Raw genomic sequence first — 18,524 nt, forward strand, 5'->3', positions numbered from 1 at the left:
GCCGGATTCTGTCCCGGTTGCCCCTCTTCCAGGCCAGCTCTCTGCTGTGGCCAGGAAGTGCAGTGGAGGATGGCCCAGGTCCTTGGGCCTTGTACCCCATGGGAGACCAGGATAAGTACCTGGCTCCTGCCATCGGATCAGCGTGGTGTGCCGGCCGCAGCGCGCCGGCCGTGGCGGCCAATGGAGGGTGAACCAACGGCAAAGGAAGCCCTTTCTGTCTCTCTCTCTCTCTCTCACTGTCCACTCTGCCTGTCAAAAAAAAAAAAAAAAAAAAAAAAAAGAATATGGTAAGGGCTTCAAGATGAGGGGTTGGGGGAATCTCTGGGAATGAGCAGTATGCTGATGTTTGCCAGGATGCTGTTAGCTGTCTGTTGATGTTTCCCAGGCTGTGTCTTTCTAGGCGGGTGCTGTTGTAAACTTTCAGGATATATTCCTGGGCAGGAGTCTTTGGGCATTTCCAGGTCATGCTAAGGCATACGATGGTATATCTGTCAGCTTTATGTTACTACAATGAAATACCTGAGACAGCTACTTAGGAAAGAAAGAGAAGTTTGTGTTGCTTACAGTTTTGGGGGCTGAAAATCTAAGAAGCACAATGAATGTGTGCAGGGGAAAGATTACATGCGGAGTCAGAAAAAAGAGAGAGAGGTGGGGCCTAATCTCGGGTTTTATAACAACCTTCTTGCAAAAACTACTTTCCAGGGACACGTCCCCTGCCACTAGGTCCCATAGTCTCTCTCTCTCTTTTTTTTTAAATTTACTATATTATTTATTTGAAAGGCAGATTTTTTTTTCAAGTTGACATTTTATTAGGCTCTTTGGATCTCAGACACGTCTTGAGTCCATGTGTCGCCTTCTCTCCAAATTGACACTGTCCACACTGTCCAGCCAAGCCAAAGCTGGATACCTGGGGTGCTGAGTCGGCAGTCCCGTGATGAAAGAGCACTCAGCAGGAAAGGCAAACCAGACGCAGGTTTTGGCTAAGTCTCCTTTGTCAGAAACGATCCAGGAAGATGGAAGGCATTTTGGCCGAAAGGATTCCAGTGGTACTGATAGGTCCACAGCCTTTTCTCTCTGGTCCTACTCCTTGTATGACAGATAACTCAAACACACTGGGGCTATGAGAGAGAGAGAGAGAGAGAGAGAGAGAGAGAGAGAGAGAGAGAGAGAACAGAAACAGAGATCTTCCATCCACTGGTTCACTCCCCAAATGACTGTAATGGCCAGAGCTGGGCTGATTCAAAGCCAGGAGCCAGGAGCTTCCTCCAGGTCTCCCATGTGGGTGTAAGGGTGCAAGGACTTGGGCCATCCTCCACTGCTTTCCCAAGCACATTAGCGGGAAGCTGGATAGGGAATGGAACTGTCGGGACTCAAACTAGAGCACCTATGGGATTCCGGCACTGCAGACAGTGGTTTCACTCTCTGCCCCACAGCGCCAGACCTTAGGCCCTATATTCTAAAGTGTCCACTACTCCCCAGTAGAGCCATAGTAGGGTCCAAGCCTTTAATACGTGGGCCTTTGGGGGCCAGTTAACATCCAAACTAATACACAAACCATAGCAGATAAAATTGTAAAGTCACATTTGTGTAGACTGTGGGCTATATGTGCGCTTGTGGAGGGATGTTGATTTGAGAGGGGGCTTCAGAGCCAGCACCTTTGCGCTTTTGGCTTCTGTACACTGCTTGCTAGCTCCCTGCACAGCCAGCACCTTTGCTCATTGTGGTTTTGGCTTCTGTACTCTGCTTGCTTGCTTGCTTGCTTGCCTCCGTTTTACATCCTCCCTGTTTCACCACAGTTAGACAGAGCAGGCCGAGTTCTCAGAACCGAGGAACGGCAAACAATTCCTGAAGATGTAAGATCAGGGACCACAAGTGCATATCACAGTTTTTTTATTGTTTAAGATTATTTCTTCCTCCTTTTTAGACAGTAGCTTTCACTTTTAAAAGCACCAATGAAATGCATAGGTTCATAAAGACAGTCAAAGAGAAAATAAGAAAGTGCTTACTTATACACCTGTTTGCATTGGATTATGCTAAGCTTTGTGTAAACTGGGTTAGGGGCTCTCTCCTTTGCCATACCACTGTTACTGGGAAGGCGGGGAGGGTCCGAGTTCGAACTCGCAATAAACGATCCCTGCAGTTTGCTTCGGCTTTGAATTCTGGTGGTCTCTGATTCTTGGGGGTAGTCGATCATCGGGCACTTCAGGTTTTCTTAAAATATTTATTTATTTATTTGAAAGTCAATACACAGAGGGAGAAGGAGAGGCAGCGAGAGAGAGAAAGAAGGAGGTCTTCCATCCACTGGTTCACTCCCCCGTTGGCTGCAACTGCTGGAGCTGCACCAATCCAAAGCCAGGAGCCAGGAGCTTTTTCCCTGTCTCCCACGCAGGTGGTGGGGCCCAAGCTCCTGGGTCATCCTCTACTGCTTTCCCAGGCCATAGCAGAGAGCTGGATTGGAAGTGGAGAAACTGGGACTCAAACTGGCGCCCATATGGGATGCCAGCACTGCAGGTGGCGGCCTTGGCTGCTACGCCACAGTGCTGGCCCCAGGGTTGTTCATTTCAGCTGCTCAACACAAAACCTAGCTAGGCATTCCTCACAGTGGGTGCAGGCTTGCAAACTCCAACCCTGGTGCACCTGCTACCTCTGAGCTCCTCAGACTCCAGTTCTTCCCTTCCTAAGTGAGTCACTGATGGTTCTGCATCCTCTTAATGCCTATAGCATTGCTGTAGTCAGTAAAGCCACAATTCCCAAGAGGCAACGTGGTCTTAAAATAGAAGAAGGCGCAAGACTTTGAGCAGCAGTCTTCATTGTTTGTCTGCTGTGGAGGTTCCAGGAGACATAATCTGTCCATTACTGACAAACCACATTTGCAGTTTTCAGCTCTCATTTGATTCAGTTACAAGGTTTCAGCTACAAATGATGAATGGCCATAATTGTCCTGACCTCATCCAACAGCGTTTCCATTTTCAGGAAGCAAAGACTTCCTGGGAGAAGAGGCATTTTCCAGCTGCCAGATATAATTTACAGTATCCAACCTCGTTTCCTTTATGTTTTTGACAAACCCCAGGTGGTACTGAGAAAGACTCAGCTTACAAATTGGCTTTAATTTAGCACTGTCATCATTCTTATTTTGGGCCTAAAATAGCCATCAAGTTCCCAAGAAAGCATAAAGCAAGTTTAAAATCATCTTCCCAAGATGATTCTTATTACCATTATTGTGATTTCTGGTCATACTGCTTAACAGTTGAATAAAAGTTGCTCTCTAATGGATGGTCATAGCAGCTTACGTGAAGAAAGATTTAACCAGCTCCTCCCATCTATGGTGACCCTGTTGGCATCCCACCCAGGCCTGACTGCCTGCTTCAGAGAATTGCCCTGGGGGAAGAGGGGCATCTGACCTTTGCACAGCCCACTCACCCACAGAGGATAATAACCAATGAGCGACTGCTATGAGGATCCAAAATGCTCACCTCTTCCCCAGGGCGGGAAGCCACACTGCACTACCATTCGGGCTGCAGAGCCTTCCCTGAGATTAGACTGAAGCCAGCACCAGCTGAGACCACTGCCTTGTTTAGCTCCTCCCCCTACTTCATCCCACCCCTTCTAAGAACACTCCTTCTGTCAATCATCTATACCTAATCCTTGGCGCAGGCTCTGCCTGGAATACACTTGGCCATGATACTGCCCTCAGCAGCTGTTGTGTGGATATTCCTGAAGAAGGCAACAACCAGTTCCGGTGGGAGTCCCACCCAGGAGCACACTGACCTTCACATGCAAACTCCATGAGAGCACAGAGTGTCCATTTTGCTCTTCCGCCTATTCCTAGCTCTCAGCACGGTGCCTGGCACACGAGAGATGCAAGAGGTGTTGTAGTTCGAGCTGCTGTAACAAAATGCCATAAGCCAGGCAGCTTATAAACAAGAGAAATGTATTTCTCACGGTTATGAAGGCTGGGAAGTCTTAGACACAAATGTGAGCAGATCTGCTGTCTGGTGAGGGTCCTTCTTCCCGACTCAGATGGGGGTTTCTGAGTGTCCTCACATGGTGTGAAGAGAGGGAGCATTCTCTAGTCTCTTTCTTGGGTGCATTAGTCCCATCCCACCAAAGCTCCCACCTCCTAACACCCTCACACTGGGGACTGGGATTGCAACATGTGAACCAGGAGTGAGGCCATTCAGTTGATAGCAAGAGACATGAGACCAGGCAATGTGACATTTCAAGCTCCATGGAGTCAATTTTATAAAGATACAGAAGATATGACCTCTTGTGATAGAATATCTTGTTTTTGTCCACCCTGGAGTTTTATTTTATTTTTAAAGATTATTTATTTGAAAGACAGTGAGAGAGAGAGTCTCTCACCCACTGTTCTCTACCCAAATAGCTGCAACATTTGTGGCTGGACCAACCAGAAGCCAGGAACTCCATCTGGGTCTCCTACATGGGTGGCAGGGGCCCAAGCACTTGGGCCATCTTCACCTGCCTTCCCCGGCACATTAGCAGGGAGCTGGATCAGAAGCAGAGTGGCCGAGATTTGAACCAGTGCTCCGATATAGGATGCCAGCTTCGCAGTTGGAGGCTTAACTTGCTGTGCCACAACACCAGCCCTTACCTTGAAGTCTTAGCTTTTACTCTGTGGAACCAAGCTTCTCCTCTGTCTTTTGGTCCACTTGGGGCTAACCTTCTCCTAGCGATTGCCTAACAGTGACGACTACACCAAGGAAGGCAGAACTTGCGACACAATTTGAACTCCTAGACTCAACTGTGATTGAAGAAATTGCAACTCCAAATCTTTAGTTCAGTGAGCCAGTGAACACTCTTTGTATGGCTAAATTAATTTGTGTTGTATTTCTGGCACATGTGATCAGAACTACTGGGATTCATAATACACATTTCTCTGTACATTGCAAAACATCTTCTTTTCAATCCACTTCCCTTCCCATAACAGCCTACATCTCAGAGAGCTGAGAAAGAGAGAACATGAACCTGATTTTTGTTACCGGTTGAGAAACACTCATCCAGGGGAGGTATATGTCCTCAGGCGTCTTATCTGATGATCTTGGTCTCTTTGATCAGCACCTGTAAGCTTTCCATCCAGATCAAAATACTCTTCCTGCCCTCTGGGACCAGAAAACATGGCACAGAATCCGAAAGCAACCCTGTTTACTAGAGAAGAAATAGGAGTCCTATTGAACATGTCCAGGTAGAGTTCATGTAAGTCACTTTGATAGATCCAAACACAAACAAGCAAGCAACCAAACAGAAAGTGACATAAAAGCCATGGTCCTCGAGATGTGGCCATAAACATGTCTTATTCCTAAGCTTTAATGATATTTCCGTTCCTAGGACAAACTGGTGGAGCCAATTATGTTTACCCCCCCATTAGAGTATTTAGAGGGGAGTGAAGCGGCAGATGGAGGACATCTTTTTCTGTCTCTCCCTATTTCTGGCTGAAACTCTCAAATAAATAAATCTTTAAAGAGAAGAAAATCAATAGATCTTTTTAAAAATAAGTATTTTTTAAAAAAGAAGGAAATAAACAAATGAGCCTCAAGCTCTTGATTCTGATGTCTCAGCCAAGACCCCAGTGGGTCACCATGGGTACCCAAAAACAAAAAGAATGAAGTGGCAGCTTGCTTATACAAGGGGTGTGGTCAAACTCCCAGCTGCCTCCCACCATGTCCGTTGCGTGTTGTAACGAGAGTCCAGGCTCGAGGCCCGTGTTGGAAAGCAGGCTGGGTAGAGCCCATCCGTGCTACTGACTGCTGCTTTGCCTTTTTCGCCTTAACGCTCAAATGGCAAACTTCTCTCTACCCCTGTTAGTTGAGTGCTCACTTTGTTGAACCACGTAGAAAGACAAAGGAAAGTCTTGGTAAACACACTTCTTTGGCTCGAATTCATCCAGCTAAATTGGAAGTGCCTTCTAGAACCTTGTGGCTTGCCTTGACTCCATTGAAGTATCGACTTTCAAAGCCTGCTCTACCAAATAACATACAGTTGACTGACAGCCTCCATGGAAACGGTTTTGGTTTGCTTTGAAAGTAAATGAGGAAAATGAACTCCATGTCGAGTGAAAGGAGGGCTTCCTACGGAGTCAAGTGACTTTTAGCGGTGAGTCAGAGAGTGATGAAGATTCCTTAATAACCAAGCCAAGGAGCTTACGTGGATCTCAGCCAGAAAAGTGACAAGAAATGGTGACCTGTGGAGCAAGTTCCAATAAAAGGGAACAAGCAAGAAACAAACCCAAATGTCCTTGCATGATTTTGAATGAATAATAAATTGCTGTATCTCTACGTAGTGGAATATTATTCAGCTATATAAAGTAAAGAAGTATAGTATATGCTATAACATGGAGTAACCTCATTGCCGGTGTGTGGCATAGCGAGTAAAGCCACTACCTACAGTGCCAATGTCCATGTGGGCGCTGGTTCAAGTCCTGATTGCTGCACTTCTGATCCAGCTTTCTGCTGTGGCCTGGGAGAGCCGTGGAATATAGCCCAAGTCTTTGGGTCCCTGCACCTGCATGGGAGACACAGTAGAAAGCTCCTGGCTTTGGATTGGTGTAGCTCTGACTGTTGCAACCAATTGAGGAGTGAACCAGTGGATGGAAGTGCTCGCTCGCTCGCTCTCTCTCTCTCTCTCTCTGCCTCTCCTTCTCTCTCTGTGTAACTCTGACTTTCAAATAGATCTTTAAAAAAAAAAAAAAAACATGGAGGAACTTCAAAAGCCAGGCATAGAGGGTTACATATGACATAATTCCATTTAGAGGGAATAAATGGATCTGGAATAGATCATTTTTTAAAGAATTTTTTTTTGACAGGCAGAGTGGATAGTGAGAGAGAGAGAGAGACAGAGAGAAAGGTCTTCCTTTTGCCGTTGGTTCACCCTCCAATGGCTGCCGCGGCTGGCGCGCTGTGGCCGGCGCACCGCGCTGATCCAAAGGCAGGAGCCAGGTGCTTATCCTGGTCTCCCATGGGGTGCAGGGCCCAAGCACTTGGGCCATGCTCCACTGCACTCCCAGGCCACAGCAGAGGGCTGGCCTGGAAGAGGGGCAACCGGGACAGAATCCAGCGCCCCGACTGGGACTAGAACCCGGTGTGCCGGTACCACTAGGTGGAGGATTAGCCTATTGAGCCGTGGCGCTGGCCAAAAGATTAATTTTTATTTATTTGAAAGACAGAGTTACAAAGACAGGTAGAGACAGAGAGAGAGGTTTTCCATTCTGCTGGTTCACTCCCCAGATGACTGCAACGGCCAGAGCTGTGCTGATCCGAATCCAAGAGCCAGGAGCTTCTTCTGGGTCTCCCACACAGGTGCAGGGGTCCAAGGACTTGGGCCATCTTCTGCTATCCCAGGCCAGAGCAGAGAGCTGGATCAGAAGAGGAGCAGCCGGGACTAGAACTGGCACCCATATGGGATGCTGGCGCTTCAGGTGAGGGCGTTAACCCGCTGCACCACAGTGCCAGCCCCTGGAATAGATCATTTGATAGATAAAAAACAGATTTCTGGTTGCCGAGGGCCGAGGGGGAAGGGCATGGGGAGTGATTGCTTAACGAGTTGAAAGTCTCCTTTTGAGGCAATGGAAGTGTTTTGGAACTAGAAGGGATGGTTGCATAATTTTGTGAATGTATTAAATGCTGCTGAATTGGCCACTTTAAAATAGTTAATTTTAAAAAACTATTTGTTTGGAAGGCAGAGTTACAGAGAGAGGGGGAGACAGAGAGAGATCTTCCATATGCTAGTTCACTCCCCAAATGGTCCCAATGGCTGGGGATGGATCAGGCTGAAACCAGGAGCCAAGAGCTTCCTCCAGGTCTCCCATATGTGTGTAGGTGCCTGAGCACTTGGGTCATCTGCTGCTGCTTTCCCAGGTGCATTAGCAGGGAGCTGGACTGGAAGTGGAGCAGCCAGGACATGTACTGGCACCCACATGGGATGCCAGCATCGTAAATGGCAGCTTCACCCCATAAATCAGCCCCTAAGTTGGTTAATTTTACAATATGTGTATTGCATCTCAAATCAATAAATGATAAGAAAAGGGAGTCTCTCCCCAGTGCAATGCTCTAAGAAAAGGGAAGGGGCAGGCATATCCTGGGTTTGGTGCCATAGCTAGAGATGCGATTCCAGCTTTTATCCAATCAGGGTAGGCAGAGCCTCTGGTTCGTAGTGAGCTTGATCATGGGAGCCCTCCATTCTGAGCAAAGCTGCCAGACCCCACGCCCCTGCCACCACCAGAAGTTCCCACTTGTCCCTTGCCTTGCACAGCACCCGGTGTGACAGCCACTCATCTGTTGGCTGAGTCCCAGACTCATGTCTCAAGAAGTGACTGACACAGGTAGGGATGACAGCCCTGAAAAAGGAAATGTGACGCTATCAGAAGATGGTGACTAAGAATAACTCACCACATGCTTCCACACCTTCCCATACTTTAACGGTGGGAGCACCAACTGACTCAGTCATTCTAGGAAGCAACTTAGCCATGTGTTTCCAAAGCCCGTGCACCGGTCTTATCCTTCCACCTCGCTATTGCACCCATACAGATTTGTTCCTGGGAGCTCAATGGTTAATTAGGCAATGAATCAGCTATGCTGAGGCTCATTTCAGTGATAATCATAAAAGCAAAAATTTAGAGACAATTGAGGGCTCAAGGAAGGGGCATTATGACATTTCCATGCAATGCAGTACTGCTTTAGTTAACCAGCACAAATCGTATTATCTCCTTGACTCAGGATAGCATGGGGGTGGCTGAAGTCTGCTCTGTGGTATGTGGGACCTCAGCTGGATAACTTAAAGTTGCAACTACCAGAAGTCTTGCTTGCTCACGTGTTTGCAGGTGCTGGTATCAGCCAGAGGCCTGAATGAGTCTAGGAGTTGGAACGTTCACAAGTGGCCTCCACATGTAGCCTGGGCTTCCTTGCAATATGGTGGTTTGTGTCCAAGGCCACCAAGGAAGAAAGAGAGCCATGGTGCCTTTATGACCAGTCTCAGAAGTCACACTGCGACGCCCAGGCTACGTGCTGTGAATTGTGGCAGTGACAAAAGTCTGGCCAGATTCAAAGGGAGGGAAGGAAGACCCTCACCTCCTTATGGAGGCATGTCAACATTGCACTACAGGAACAACACATGGATAGGAGACACGTGTGTGTGTGTGTGGGGGGGGGTCTTTGGTGGGAAATGCACCATGATTATAATTAATCATATATTAAAAGAATATCTAATGGCATGGACACATGTCCTTGATATATTATGAAGTTAAAAAATTTTAGGGCTGGTGCTGTGGCATAGCAAGTAAAGCTGCTGCCTGCAGTACCCGCATCCCATATGGACACTGGTTCGGGTCCAAGCTGCTCCACTTCCAATCCAGCTCTCTGCTATGGCCTGGGAAAGCAGTGGAAGATGGCCCAAGTCCTCAGGCTTCTGCACCCCCGTGGGAGTCCTGAAAGAAGCTCCTGGTTCCTGGCTTCGAATTGACCCAGCTCCAGCTGTTGTGGCCAACTGGGGAGTGAACCAGTGGATGGAAGACCCTCCCCCCTCTGCCTCTCTTTTTCTCTCTATGTAACTCTGACTTTCAAGTAAATAAATAAATCTTTAAAACAATTTTAAAAATCAGATTACAAAACATTATGTATTGTATGATCCTAGTTAAAAGGAAAAAGGTATAGAAACAAATGTTAATAGTGATTCTCTCTGTGTTGTGGGACAACAGAGAATGTTTGCTTTCTGTATTTTTCAACATTTCTGCAAAAAACATTATCGATTTTATACTTTGATAATATAAGATAAAATATCTAATAAATGTTGTTTTAACAGGAATGAGGGGTAGGCATCATGGTGCAGTGGGTAAAGTCACCACTGACACTTGCCTCCTGCAGCAAAGCGCCTGGGATAGAATCCTGCCTCCACTGCCCCCCAGCTTCTTGGTACTGGCTCTCTGTTAATGCTCCTGGGATGCCGCAGTGATGGCTCAAGTACTTGGGTCCCAGACATCCCTGGAGAGACTCAGTTGGATTTCTGGGCTACTGCTTTCTGCCTGGCCCAGACCCAGTTGTTGCAGGAATTTGGGGAGTGAACCAGTGGATGGAAGCTCTCTCTCTATCTGGTGCTCTGCCTTCCAAATAAGTAACAATAAATGATAGAAATCAACTTTAAAAAAGCCCACTGCTTTCAGGAAAATGAAGGCCATAGCCCCTCTGCCTTGAGGAACCTCAGCACATCTTTCCCCCAGGGTGTCCTGTACCCCTGCATCCCGGCTCAGAGAATTCTGGGTTTCCCTGTGCCCATCCCTCAGCGGGCACTCCTGAGTGCATTCTCAGCCTTGTTGGAGAAACTGCTCAGTTGGTTCTTCCATCTCTCTTCACTCTCTGCTTAAAACTACTCCTGAGTGTCCAGACTTTAAGAACTTAAACACTTCTTTGAACTCCGTTAGTGCTGCTCCACCACTGTTCTGGAAAGACCACGTATGCAGGTTTCTACCGTTTTCTCACTTCCGGCTATTTCCTCAGCTCTGCACAGTAAGCCTTCTGGCACTGCTGTTCAGTTTAACCTGCTGTGGAACAGGTCGCCAGGGCTGTCTGATTGAAAAATCCAAGCCACCTCTGGATCACAAATGGGGGACTATGAGTGGGCTCCAGTCCATGAGTGAGATTCTCTTGCATTTCATTGTGCTTTAATATTTTTGAGTTGATTCCAGCATTTCAGAATTGGGAAAGCCCAAATGAAAATACAACATTCCAGCTTCTGTTTGGAAACTGGAAGATCTGACAATACTCACTCCACCTTCTGACACGGGGACAGCCTCTTAAGTGGAGTAGCAGCTACCTCCCAGAGGGACATGGGCTCTCCAGAACCTTGAATGCCCCATTTGGTTTTGGCCTATAGATATATCTTTTAAACATTTATTTGAAAGGTAGAGTGACAGAGGTGGGAAGAGAGAGAGAGAGAGAGAAAGAGAGAAAGAAAAGAAAGAAAGAAAGAAAAAAAAGAAAAGAAAAAGAGAGAGAGTTCTTCCATCTGCTGATTCACTCTCCAAATGGCTACAATGGTTGGGACTGGGCCAGACTGAAGCCAGGAGCCAGGAGCTCCATGCTGGTCTCCCACATGGATGGATGGCAGGGGTCCAAGTACTCGGGGGAGCCATCTTCCGCTGCTTTCCCAGCAGGTACATCAGCAGGGAGCTGGATTGGAAGCAGAGCAGCAGGGGCTCAAACCAGAGTTGCAGTACAGAATGCTGGCATTGCAAACTGCAGCTCAACCTGCTGCAGCGCAGTGCTGGGCCTGGCCTGTAGACACTTGTGAGCTATGTGTGAGCATATTTCAAAAGGTTTGTGGAAAACAGAATTAAAAAGATAAGTTTATTTTGATGCAATTTTGGGAAAATCCATGTTCTCCCCCCTCCCCATAATATAACGTCATCTGTGAATTCTTTGAAGACCCCTAGCACCCAGATATTTGTAGATTTGTGCCCATGGTTGTTCAGCCACTCCTTGGGTTTGGTGTACAGATGTTTGAGATTCTCACTTTGAGTACAGCTAATTTTATAGGTCGTTATTACTGAGGTTCACGTGAAAACTCTGTCCTAATTATGTCTTAGGATTTGGGTGCAAGTAGTTTATTTGATGCCAAAAGATTTGATAAGGGAGATGGGGAGTGATTGAGAGAAGAATGAAAGTGGATAAAAGAAGAATTAATGAGCAAGAGGCCAAGGCGGCCGATGGATGTCCCATCCTGTTGGAATCTCCTAAGACACCAAGGAGAACCAAGAGGAGAGGCAACTGGGGTATTGATCCTCCAGCTCTTGGCCCTCAATAGGTCCCCTCACTGCCGTAGACACTGCCTCAGGCTCCCGCAGCCACAGGAACATCTCAGTTTGGGAGATGCAAGGGTGTAAGGGAGGGTGCGGTGGGCAAGTATGGAAGGTGTTCTGCAGGTGCACGGTGGGTGGGGCACTGGGAGTGTGCAGGAAGCTGTGCCTCATTTCCTTGCTGTGTGCCCAGCAGCAAGGCAGCCCTGCAGACATGTGAGTGGTGGAAGTTCTTGTTTTTCTTATGCTCATCCTGATGGGTTCCCGTAGGAAATGAGATGGATTTACATGAGAAATCACATAATCGCGGTTTGCTCACATCTGCGTGGGGGGTGGTGGTGGTGGTGGTGGTGCAGGGGTCACTGAGAACATCAGTTCTCTGCCTATCGCCAGGCCACAGCTTCCGTTGGGAGTGCTCTCTTTACTCCCCGAGTACCACACTGGATTTAATAGCCAGGATGTCTGTTTTCACTTGCTGGTGTCTCTCTGAGTGTTATTCTGCAAGGCCTTAGCCTGAGTCCGGCTTGCTGTGGCACTAGTCCCCAGCTGCGTGTGGCCACAGGGGCAAGGCATGAGCGAGTTGACTTTTAATTGAAAGTTCACATGCGGATGGACACCTCCAGGGTGGGCGTCGTAGGCGAGGATTAGCCTGGGGAGCACCAAGACTCTTCCCTCCCAGGTGTGTGTAGCTCTGTGAGACACTGTTCTCTTTTGCAGCAGGACAAACAGACATTGAGAAGGATGGTTGTAGCAACAAAGACAGCCAGTGTGGGTGGCCTGGGGCCCCAGACACAGAGCGGCTTCTCACAGGTCTGTAGCCATATTGGACACCATGATGTCCAAGTTCCCCTTCCTGGACTGCTCAAGCTAACATCTTTGAGGAACTAAGTGGAGAAGGGTCTGGGTCTGATTTTCACCCACCTGCTGTGGGTGTGGGCATGGAAAGGAGAGGGCAGGTGTGTCATTTCCTGCCACTTCTGCCCCCTGAAGGGGACACTTAGTTCTGCAGCTTTGGACTTCTGGCAGAACCAGACCCGGAGAAATGGGTTCAGGTTGTCCATGCTCTCACAAATACTTTAAATCCAGCAGGGAGAAGGGAGAAGCGTCATTGCCAATGGGGCCAGAAGGTAAGCAAAATTAAGAAAGGAAGGTGGGGCTGGTGTTGTAGCGTAGCGGGTTAAGCTGCCGACTGCAGTGCCAATGCCGGCATTGCATATGGGCACTGCTTCGCATCCAGGTTGGTCTACTTCTGATCCAGCTCCCTGCTGATGTGCCTGGGAGGGCAGTGGAAGATGACCCAAGTCCTTGGGCCCCTGCATTCATGTGGAAGATCCAAAAGCTCCTGGCTTGGATGCATTAGCAGGGAGCTGGAACTGGCTGCAATTTAACTCGCTGCACCACAATGCTGGCCATGCTGCCTGAATGTATGTCTTCTCTGGGCTCCAGACATCAATCCAGCTATTTGGTTGACCTCTTTAATTGGCTATCTCTTAGGCATCTAAAACTTGACATATTCAAAATGGAATTCTTTTTAAGCATATGTATTTTCTTTGTTCCCCAAATCTCCACAACTAGGAGGCCAGCTTGGGCGTAGCAGAAACCTGGAACTCGTTTTCTCTGTGTCCCAGCCTTCCCTCATCTTAATGTCACTCCAAACCTCCCAGTTCCTACAGATGGGGCTCCCAGGAGCCAGCTTTTCCTTGCCACTTCCGGCCAAGGCAGCAGCAAGCACTGTTAGTTCGTCTCCACAACAAGCCCCTCATCCGCGTGCTGCTCTGAATCTGCCGGCATCGTCCTGCCTGGACCATCTCAGTCGCCTCTCATGGGTCTCCCTGCCTCCGCTCCTGCTTCCCGTGCAGTGCTCTTCCCGCAGAGCAGCCAGAATTAGCTCCTTATAATAAATCAAACTCTGCTGCCCCCCTGCTCAGATCCCATCAACGCTTTTGACTCATGCGGGCTTCTTGCTGTGGTCTCCCAGGCTGAGTCTGGCCGCTTGCCTCAAACTGCCCTCCTCCCGTGCCTTCACATTCTGTGTTCTGATCACGCTGAGCCCTTTTTATGAAGTTTGCCACCTCCTGCTCTTTGCCTGCCTAAATCCTTCCCGGTTCTAATGTATCTGACCGGTCAGTCTCCTGTTGGTTGTTTCAGAATGCTCCACGTTATGAACAACAGAGCCTTGAACAAGTAGAATGCATTTGGATTTGCCGTTGGTTGTCTGATCCTCTTTGGCATAAATGCCCAGCATTGGAATTCCTTAGGTTAAATTGTGATACAATAATGATAAAACGCCTTGCCCAAAAGTGTAACATCTTCATGATCCTGCTGATCTTTCTCCCCATGCTCATTCTCGTGGAATTTGAGACAAACCCCGGGCCAGGATTTGTGGGTATGCAACTTCCCATTGCCAAGCAGGAAACCCCACTCCCTGACTTCCAGGGGGAGCAGATGCCCGTTGGCCCGAAGCCTGGAGGCCACTCCGGTCCTTCTGACTCTTGGCTGTGCAGCCCCTGGCTGACATCCCCTCTTTCTCCCCTTCCACCCATCCCACGAGGTGCATTGCTGAATAGTTCTCTGTGCTTTTTCAAAGTTTTTATTTATTATTATTATTTTTTTTGGAGTGCCTGGAATATCTGAGAGTGTACACCTCTCAACCATTCTGCAGGTGAATAAATAAGACACCTACAGTTGAAGATTTGTCTTAAATGGGCCAACAGCTCCACCTGTTGACTATTATTGAGTACTACGGCCATCGTTATTCCACTATTGAACGTACAAAATAAATATACCTGGGGATTTGTCATTAAACAAGGCAGAGTCCTGCCTTCTGATCCAGCTCCCTGCTAATGTGTCTAGGAAAGCAGCAGAGGATGTCTCTGCACTCTTGTGGGAGACCCAGAGGAGGCTTCTGTTTCCTGGCCTGGTCTAGGCTGCCATGGCCATTTTGGTGAGTGAGCCAGCAGATGGAAGACCTCTCTCTTCTTTCTCCTTCTATCTCTGTATTTCTGCCATTCAAATAAATGTAAAAAATGAAGAGAAAAATACAGGGTGTCATGTTAAGGGTGGGGGATGCATGTTTAGATGAGGTGGTCAGGGATGGCCCCCTTGAGCTGAGGCGTGAGCTGAAACTGAAGGACAAGAAGCAAGTTGGGGACAGAGCAGAGTGGCCAAGGCAGGCGAATGCTCCAAGGTGATGACCAGTGTCTCCGGGAGTAGAGCACACGGGGGAAAGACAGAGATGGGGAAACAAGTGTGTAGGATCCTGGAAGCCACTGTAGCATGTTTGGAATTAGTATTATACACAATGGAGAGCCTGTAGGAGTTTTTTGTTTGTTTGTTTGTTTTGTTTGTTTTCTTTGTGCAGAGAACTGGCATAATCTTTGATTTTTAAAGAAAAATTTATTTATTTTTTTAACTTTTATTTAATGAATATAAATTTCTAAAGTACAGCTTATGGATTACAATGGCTTCCCCCCCCCGCCATAACTTCCCTCCCACCCCCAACCTTCCCCTTTCCCTCTCCCTCCCCTCTTCCATTCACATCAAGATTCATTTTCTTTTTTTTTTTTTTTTTTTTATCTTTTATTTAATGAATATAAATTTCCAAAGTACGACTCATGGGTTACAATGGCTTCCCCTCCCATACCGTCCCTCCCACCCACAACCCTCCCCTTTCCCACTCCCTCTCCCCTTCCATTCACATCAAGATTCATTTTCGATTATATCAAGATTCATTTTCAATAAAGAAAAATTTATTAATTTGAAAGGCTAAGTGACAGAGAGAGGGAGACACAGAGAGACACAGAGAACTTCTATCTCTCTGTTTTACTCCCCAAATGGCCTCAGCAGCCTGGGGTTGGGCCAAGCCAAGGCTGGGAGCCTGGAACTCCAACTGGGTCTCCCACATGGGTGTCAGGGTCCCAAGTACTTGGGCTGCCATCTGCTGCTTTCCCAAGTGCATTAGCAGGGAGCTGGATGGGAAGCAGAGAAGCCAGGAGTCGAACTGGAGCTGCAGTATGGGAAGCCGGCATCACAGGCAGTGGCTCTACACACTGGCCACAATGCCAGCTCTAGTCTTTGAATTTTTGTAGAAACCCCAGGCTTCTGTGTGGTCAATGGGTATATATGAAGACCAGTTGGAGGGCTACTGCAGAGGCCCCGGTGAAAGATGAGGCGCTTAGGCAAGGGTAGGCCAGCCAGATGATGGGGTGGGAGAAAGGATGAATATGAGATACATTCTGCAGTGGAAACAGTTCAACTTTATTAGATTGAATGGGGTACTGCAGTACCAGGAGAATCAAAGCTGATTACTTTTTTTGCAATTAAATTTTTAAAAAATCATTAGATTTTATTTTTTCCCAAAGAAACTTTTTATTTAAGTAATATAAATTTCATACATTTCATAAGTACAACTTTAGGTATTTAGTGATTTTTCCCACCATACCCACCCTCCCATCCACACTCCCACCCCTCTATTTCCTCCCTCTCCCATTTCCAGTCTCATTCTCCACTAAGATCCATTTTCAGTTAACTTTATATGAAGAAGACCAACTCTATTCTAAGAAAAGAGTTCCACAATCTGCACAAAACAAAAAAACCCAAAACACAAAAAGCAAAAAACCACAACTGTCCTCAGCATTTGAGACAAGGGCTGTTCAAAGTCATTGTATCTCAAAGTTAATTTCTCTTCTTTTTTTTTTTTTAATTAATTTTAAAGGAGCACCCAAGAAGGATACATCTTTTGCAAGCACTTAGGCATAGCTATAACTTGTAAGACATTAGAATATCCTCCACTTAATACATTAAAGGTAAGTCCTTGCTAATGAGTTTTATCATTAATTAAAGAAGCACCTTAGAAAAGAAGCAATGGAGTTGGACATGTAGGCATAACTAAAGCTTGTGAGACATAATATCCTCCACTTGTTACACTAAGACAAAATAAATCTGAGAACAAGTTTTATAGTTAGCTCTCATAATACAACTCCTTGAAGATAGAGGTCCTGCATGGGGAGTTAGTGCACAGTGACTTCTGTTGTTAGTTTAATAATTAACACTCTATGTATGACATCAGTGATCACTCGAGGCTCTTGATGTGAGCTGCCTGGGCTGTGGAAGTCTTTTGGACCAATAAACTCCATCAGTATTTAGACAAGGCTATAAGCAAAGTGGAAGTCTTCTCCCTTCAGAGAAAAGTACCTCCTTCTTTTATGACCACTTCTTTCTGCTAGGGTCTCACTCACCTAGGTTCTTCATGTAGGACATTTTTTGCCACAGTGTCGTGGCTTTCCCTGCCTGAAATGATCTTGTGAACTTTTTAGCCAGACCAGAATGCCTTAAGGGCCGATTCTGAGGTTGGAGTGCTGTTTAGAGCAATTGTCATTCTATGAGTCTGCTGTGTGGACTAATTCCCATGTTGGACATTCTCTCCTTTTTAATTCTATTATTATTGCCAGGCACTTGATCCTATTTATATGATCACTGTACCACTTAATCCTATCTATATGTTTACTTTAACACTTAATATGTTCAATTTAACACTTAAGATGGTATTTTTACCACAAAGCTTAATGGGATTTGGAGTCCCCTGGCAAGTTTTTAAATTGTACCCTTAGAAGTAAGTCCATAAGAATGTATGCAGAACTATACAGCTTTACAGTTACAAACCTCATATACTTAATAATTACAACTTTAGGAACATGGTGATTGTTCCCACTGTGACTGCCCTCCCACCCATACTCACACTCCTCTTTCTACTTCCTCTCTTATTCCCACTCCTACGTTTTACTAATATCTATTTTCAGTTGACTTTATATACATATAATTAACTCTGTTAAGTAAAGAGTTCAACAAAGAGTAAAAACAAACAAAAAAAGCAACTGTTTCTTAACGGTCAAGACAAGGGCTGTTCAAGTCATTGCTTCTCAAAGTCAGTATCACTCCTACAGATTGCCTTTTAGGTGCTCTATTAGTTATCACAGGTCAGAAAGAACACGTGGTGTTTGTCCCTTTGGAACTGGCTTATTTCACTAAGTATGATATTTTCCAAATTTGCCCATTTTGTTTAAAATGGCCAGATTTCATTTTTTTATACATCTGTGTAGTATTCCATGGGGTACTTATCCCATAATTTCTTTATCCAGTCTTCAGTTGACAGGCATTTGGGTTGATTCCATGTCTTAACTATTATGAATTGAGCTGCAATAAACATGGGGAGTGCAGATAACTCTTTCATATGCTGATTTTGTTTCCCTTGGGTAAATTCTTAGGAGTGGGATGGCTGGGTCATATGGTAGGTCTTTATTCGGATTTCTGAGATATCTCCATACTGTCTTCCATAGTGTCTTTTCCAGTTTACATTCCCACCAACAGTGGATTAGGGAACCTTTTTCCCCACATACTTGCCAGCATTTGTTGTTTGTTGATTTCTGTATGAAAGCCATTCTAACTGAGGTGAGGTGATATCTCATTGTGATTTTGATTTGCATTTCCCTGACTACTAGCCATCCTGAGCATTTTTTATGTGTCTTTTGACCATTTGGATTTCCTCTTTTGAAAAATGTCTTTTTAAGTCCTTTGCCCATTTTGTAACTGGATTGTTTTGTTGTTGAGTTTCTTGATCTCTTTATATATTCTAGTTATTAATCAGTTGTATAGTTTGCAAATAATTTTTCCCATTCTGTTGGTTGCCTCTTCACTTTTCTGGGTGTTTTTTTTTTTTTTTTCAGTA

At 46.3% G+C, this 18,524-nt stretch overlaps 1 long non-coding RNA gene across 7 annotated transcripts in view; it reads left to right on the forward strand.

Annotated features, from left to right (window-relative positions):
* Positions 1–18,524, forward strand: part of LOC138844123 (uncharacterized) — a 168,772-nt gene that overhangs the window by 30,058 nt on the left and 120,190 nt on the right. The window contains exon 3 of one of the 7 annotated variants that reach the window (XR_016214963.1): positions 13,376–14,359. The exons of 3 other annotated variants lie outside the window; for them this stretch is intronic. This is a non-coding gene — a long non-coding RNA (uncharacterized LOC138844123). Of the gene's footprint in view, positions 1–9,364; positions 9,555–12,517; positions 12,612–13,375; positions 14,360–18,524 lie in introns of those variants that run through there. 3 more of the 7 variants (XR_016214966.1, XR_016214967.1, XR_016214968.1) reach the window with 3 other exon arrangements.

The sequence above is a fragment of the Oryctolagus cuniculus genome, chromosome 10, assembly GCF_051225735.1.
Source record: "Oryctolagus cuniculus isolate XC-2025 breed Fujian yellow rabbit chromosome 10, ASM5122573v1, whole genome shotgun sequence".
NCBI lineage: Eukaryota > Metazoa > Chordata > Mammalia > Lagomorpha > Leporidae > Oryctolagus > Oryctolagus cuniculus.